General features: G+C 53.8%; 1 protein-coding gene across 7 annotated transcripts in view; it reads right to left on the reverse strand.

Annotated features, from left to right (window-relative positions):
- Nucleotides 1–5,437, reverse strand: part of SIPA1L1 (signal induced proliferation associated 1 like 1) — a 443,533-nt gene extending 438,096 nt beyond the window's left edge. For 5 of the 7 annotated variants that reach the window (XM_062181449.1, XM_062181446.1, XM_062181448.1 and 2 more), the window contains exons 1-2: nucleotides 5,411–5,436; nucleotides 4,863–4,922 (exon numbers count right to left, since the gene is read on the reverse strand). The gene's annotated coding sequence lies outside the window, so the exon portion shown is untranslated. Of the gene's footprint in view, nucleotides 1–4,862; nucleotides 4,934–5,410 lie in introns of those variants that run through there. The other 2 variants (XM_062181452.1, XM_062181447.1) reach the window with 2 other exon arrangements.
- Nucleotides 5,438–6,000: the final 563 nt, after the last annotated feature.

The raw sequence follows: 6,000 nt of genomic DNA on the forward strand, positions 1-6,000 counted from the left end.
CCTGCCCGACTCACCTGTAACCCTTAGAGGCAGCTGATGGGGAAAGTCTACAGGTTGCCACTGCTCCAAAAACAAGGAAGATTTACTACTTTCTCTTGCAAATGGAAATGAATTTAAGGAGGGAAGTAGAGAACTTATTAAAGTTTTTATTAGATTTATTAATAAATTAAATTATTCAATGAATTCCAGAGAAAGGTAAACTGAGTGCCTTTTTAAAGAACACGTAAGTGTTTTATGCTCTGAGTTGAATTTAAAAAAGGCGGGGTGAGGGGGGTGCTCCAGGCTCTACCATGTAGAAACTTAATTAACTCAAGTTCTTTTTCTAGAACTCTGAAACTTAAGTAACTCCAAAACGTAGTAAGGGAACACTACATCAATGCTATCTCAGAACTTTTCAACCTTCCTATAGATTTGTTTTCTGAAGCCACACTGCTCCTCATTCTACTCACTCTATAAGCACTGAATATGTTAGTGAGGGGGGAGAAGCAGCACAGTTTAACATAACAAACTAAGGAAGAAAACAGCAAGCACAGGAATGCAGAGAGCTGCTCCCAATCTGTCTGATCATTAACTAGTTCTGTAGCCTCCAAAAAGCCACTTTCCGGCCTCAGTCCCCTCATCTATCAAGTGGGAAGGATGGGCCGGCTGAGTACACTGCAAATCTCTTCTAGCGCCCACAACCATGAACCTGTTCATCAAAAAGAGAACGCAACTGCAGAAAAGACTTTCTAGTCGGTGCCGGCGCCATGGCACAGTAAGTTAATCCTCCGCCTGCAGCACCGGCATCCCATATAGGCGCAGGTTCTAGTACCAGCTGCTCCTTTTCAATCCAGCTATCTGCTGTGGCCTGGGAGAGCAGTAGAAGATGACCCAAGTCCTTGGGTCCCTGCACCCGCATGGGAGACCCGGAAGAAGCTCCTGGCTCCTGGCTTCAGATTTGTGGCCACCTGGGGAGTGAACCAGCGGATGGAAGACCTCTCTCTCTGTCTCTCCCTCTCACTAACTCTCAAAAAAAATAAATAAAGTCTTTCAAAAAAAAAAAACTTTCTAGTTTACAAGGTACTTTCATACAAGCATTCTCATTCACCCTGGGTGCAAAGCTGGGAAGCAGGTTTCGGGTCAACTCTGCAGAAAAAGACACTGACGTTCAGAAAGAGGTTCAAGCATTTTTCAAGTTCTCCACAGCTGCAAAAGAGCAGAACAGGTATCTGAAACCCAGATCTTTAGGAATCAATACTGGGCTATACTATTTCTTTTTTTAAAAAAAGATTTATTTTATTTATTTAAAAGGTAGAGTACAGAGTGAGGGGGATCTTCTACCCACTGGTTCACTCCCCAATAGTCAGGGCTGGAACAGGCAGAAACCAGGAGCCAAGAGTTTCTTCCACATCTCCCACAAGGGTACAGGGGCTCAACTACCTGGGACATCCTCAACTGCCCCCTCACCAGACATCAGCAGGGAGCTGGATCAGAAATGGAGCAGCTGAGATTCAAACCTGCGCCATATGGAATGCCAGAATCACAGGCAAGAGCTTTACCACTATGCACAACACAGGCCCCTGGGCTACACTATTTCAGCTTTTAAAGTATGTTAAAATTTAAAAATAATTGCCTACTATGTAAAACTTTTATGGTAGCATCAAAGTATAAGAACAAACCAGGAAAAGTCACTGCACCCAGCCCTACTGGATACCCTAATTTTAGGGGCCAACAGTACTCTTGCTCATGACTGGAGTCACGGCAACCAACACTGCACCCCCCAAAAAGGGGTACTCAATACTGTTTACCTCACCATAAACCTCAAAAGGTTAGGAATGCAGCAATGTTGTGGAATAAACATTTTGTGGATTTATTTGGTGATGTGACACAAAGGGAGGAGAGCCGCATGGTCCATCAGAGCCCCAAGCTCTCTATTCCAGGGATGAACCCGTTTTCCTCCAAGGCCAATCTGGTCAGTGAAGCAAAAGACTCCAACCTGAGATGTCACCTGAAAACCTTCAAGATACTCACGCTTCATTAGTGTGCTGACACTGACCAACAGACACGGTAACAGCAGCCTCAGGACTGAGAAGAGGCATACAATCGTATTATTAATCATCACAAACTCTCCAGTGAGTTGGACAGAATCAGAGTTCTGTATTCACCTTTTCAGCTCTCTTCACGCTCCTGTTTCAGGCTCAAAGGCATTTTTTAAAGACTTTATTTAGGGGCCAGCATTGTGACATAGGGGGTTAAGCTACCACCTGCAACACCAGGCACTAGGCCAACTCCTGGCTGCTCCACTTCAGATCCAGCTCCGTGCCAATGACCTGGGAGAGCAGCAGAAGATGGCCCAAGTGCTTGGGCCCCTGCCACCCACGTGGCACACTGGGATCAAACTCCTGGCTCCTGGCTTCAGCCTGGCCATTACGACCATTTGGGGAATGAGCCAGTGATCAAAGATCTCTCTGTCTCTCCCACTCTCTCTAACTCTGCTTTTCAAATAAACAATTTTTTAAAAAAGACTTTATTTAAAAATTAAAACCTCAACTTCAGATAGAAGAATGCATGTTATGCACATCTCAACTCAAGATCCCCCAAAGCCTATAAAACTGTCAATCACAGGCAATCCTCCAATGTCTGACCTCAATAAAGTTAACAGAAACTGTTTCAAAAATTGTTTTTCTAGGGCGCCATGGCTCTCTGCTGTGGCCCGGGAAGGCAGTGGAGGATGGCCCAAGTCCTTGGGCCCTGCACCCGCATGGGAGACCAGGAGAAGCACCTGGCTCCTGGCTTTGGATCGGTGCAGCAGGCCAGCCGTAGCAGCCATTTGGGGGGTGAACCAACAAAAAAAGACCTTTCTCTCTGTCTCTCTCTCTCACTAACTCTGCCTGTCAAAAAAAAAAAAAATTGTTTTTCAAAAAAAAAAAAAAAACAATAATCACGGTAGGGGGATGATATCGACTTTACACAAGTAATCCAAAGTAAATACGAAGCCCAGAAAACACCAGTGAACGGATGGGGGTCAAAAAGAGTTAAATGAATCTCACCATGTAATTGCAGTGAGGTGCTCTGAACCTATCCCCAAGAGCTTGAGTCTCCCCACAATGAAATCGCGACTACCTGCTGCCCCATACTTCACATCTAAAACGTTCACGGAACCAGAGGGGTCATTTCAAACTCAAAGAGCAACACCAGGAACCACAGAGATGCTAGCAACAGCAGCACCTACTGACAGTCTTGAGCCACTGGCCAAACTTGTTCTCTCAGTCAACTGCAGAAACCTAATGATGGTCAATTTCAAGAGTCCTTTACTTAAGCATTAACGAGATTAAGGAAATAAGTTGTCAGGGACATAAAAGCATTCATCTCACCCCAAATCTCATATTCTGCCCTAAACAATGTGCAAACCATCACCCAAGTCATTTTTAAATGCATACTTAATTGCTAATGCCTTAGTATAAATAATTTATTCCATGAGGAAAAATGCTTCCATATTAATACTCTCAGCTAATAACTGGGATGTCATCTAATAGCTGGACACATAGGTGACCGTGAACTGCTTTCCTTAAACCTTTTAACTCAGACTACTGCTACTGCCACTGTTCCATATTATCCAATCAGCTTCTTTTCATCCGGGTAAAGGTACCTTAATTGCAGCTTTCAAAAAATGAAAAAGGGAAAAAGCCAAGTCGTTAAATCCAGGATTACATAGAAAATTAATAGTTACTAAACCGACTGCGGGGAGCCATCCTGTAGGGCTTAATCTTGTACTTTTCCCAAAAATTCAGCGCCTTGGAAGCCTATTCCGTGTGAGCACACAGGAGAAAGTTGACACTTCAGCTCCCACAGAGTACCAGTACAAAAACAATGGCTTTGAAGCGCCTGAGTCAGAGTTTCAACATAAAAGGCTTGCTTTATAGAGGAACCGCCAACCCCGGTCCATCCAGATAGACCTGCGGAAAGCCAACACCTTCGCTCCGAAATGCGCGCCGCATCACTGGCTCCACTTTACAAACAGAATCCCCTGGCAGGTAGTATCCGTGTCGGCGAGTGCTGCCTCCAGAAACCGACGGTCGAGAAAAGTAAAATCTCCGACAGGCAAACGCGGTCGGGCAGCCGTGGAGCAGCCGGCCATCCCGCTCCGCACCGCCTTCCCGGAGAGCGAGCTACTCCCCATGCCCCTCTCCTCTCCACGCGGCGAACCCCGATGAAATTTCAACCTGCCCGACGCGTCTGCAAACGCCGAGGAGCGATTTAAGAGCCTCGCGATTTTCCTTTAAGGTCAGGCGACGAGTTGGAAACAGATGGAGCGAGGGAGGAAAAGTTCTTTCTGCAGCACCCTCACGCCTCCCCAGCCCCCTCACGGTTCACTGGCTCCCGGGAGAGCAGGTTACAGCATCCCCGGGATCTCACTCCCCGACAGCGAAATTAACCACCCCCGGGCACCCCGCCGAACCGCTCCCTCTCCCACGATCAACCCGCCCGGCCTGTCCCCGCCAGCACAACCTGCAAAGCGCTCACCCAGGTGACCCTAGGGCAAGGGTCGCGCAAGCGGCAGGGTGGGCGCAGCCGACCCACACGGCGGCGCGGGTCTCCGGGCCTCCCGCACAGCCGCCTGCACCGGTAGTTGTGCAGATTCGGATTCCGAGGTGCGTGCTGCGCGCGCGCCGGGCGCGGGGGAGCCCGGACTCGCCCCCGCCGGGCTGCGCGCTATCAGGACGCCGCCGCCGAATCGGAAATCCAACTTTACGCGGCCTCCCCCCGTGCCTCGCGCCGGCCCCCGGAGCCGGCCCCGACCACACGCGGCGCAGGACGCGGCCCGCAGCCCAGAACCCCACTCCCGGGCCCGGAACCCCGGGCGCCCGGGGGGGCCCACTTACCGCTCCGCCCGGCCTCCTGGGGCCGCCGCGCGTCCGGGGCGCGTCCGCCGCGCGCTCTCCCTGGGGAGAAAGAGAAACCGCGTAGACGGTCGGTGCGCGCTCCCTCGCCGCCGCGTCTGCAGAGGACGGCGGGCGCCCCGCGCCGAGCGGAGGGGGCCCGGGGCAGGCGGGGGCGGAACCGGCACGACCCCCGAGGCCGGCTCCGAGGGGGACGCGGGCTGCGGGCTGGCGAGCCGGGGGCGGGCGAGCCCCCCAGCCCCCGGGCATCAACTATTGTCTGGGCGCCCGGGCCCCCGCGGCTCGGGGCCCCCCATGGCCGCCCGCCAGCACCCGGGAGAACGCGCTGAGGGGGCGGCCGAGGTCCGGGGATCCGGAGGCCCGGGGGCGGGGGGGGGTGCGCGCCGCGTGGGGGAGGGGACAGGTAACTGCCGGCGGGGGGGGGGGAGATGGGGAGGGCGCCTCAGAGGCAGGAGGGGACGGGGTGGCTGGGGGCGGCCTCTGGGACCCGCAGCTGGCCCTCCCCGAGACCCTCCCTCCCGGGCACTGACTTTCCGCTCTCTGGCTCACGCACGCACTGAACTCGCTCACAAAGTTGCCGGCAGTGGCGGCGCCGCGCTCGCCCTTCCCCTCCCCGCCCCATCCCTTCCCCTCCCTCTCCAGCCCCCACCGGCCCCTCAGTCTCCAGTGAGATCACCGCGGGGCGGCGCCGCGCCGCGCTCAAGTCTCGCGAGAGCGGCGGCCGCTCCGCGCGGGCGGCCGGGGGAAGTGGAAGAAGTCGGAGGAGGGTGGGGGACCGCGGGGCTCCTGGTTGCCGTGGCGACGGCAAAGCCCTGGATTGCGGGCTCCTGCGGGGAGCAGAGGCAGCCAACGTGGGTGCAGGGTTCAACCTGCGCCCTCCCCTACGCGACTTCCCAGCCGAGGGGAAAGCGAGGGCCGGAGGCCGCGGGCGGAGTTCTAGAAACCTGTGGGAGAAGGCCGCGTGTGGAGGGTCGGCGCCGTCATTTCTGGCGAGTTTCGCCAAAGGAAGCAAATTTGGGGGCGGTCTCTGAGGCCGTGAGAAGCCAGTGCGCCCCGGCTTGCAGCGTGCCTCTCCGAGCTTTCAGCCTTGCTGTCAGTCTGTCCACGCCCGCACCCGTCC

This window comes from Lepus europaeus, chromosome 22, assembly GCF_033115175.1.
Source record: "Lepus europaeus isolate LE1 chromosome 22, mLepTim1.pri, whole genome shotgun sequence".
Classification (NCBI taxonomy): Eukaryota; Metazoa; Chordata; class Mammalia; order Lagomorpha; family Leporidae; genus Lepus; species Lepus europaeus.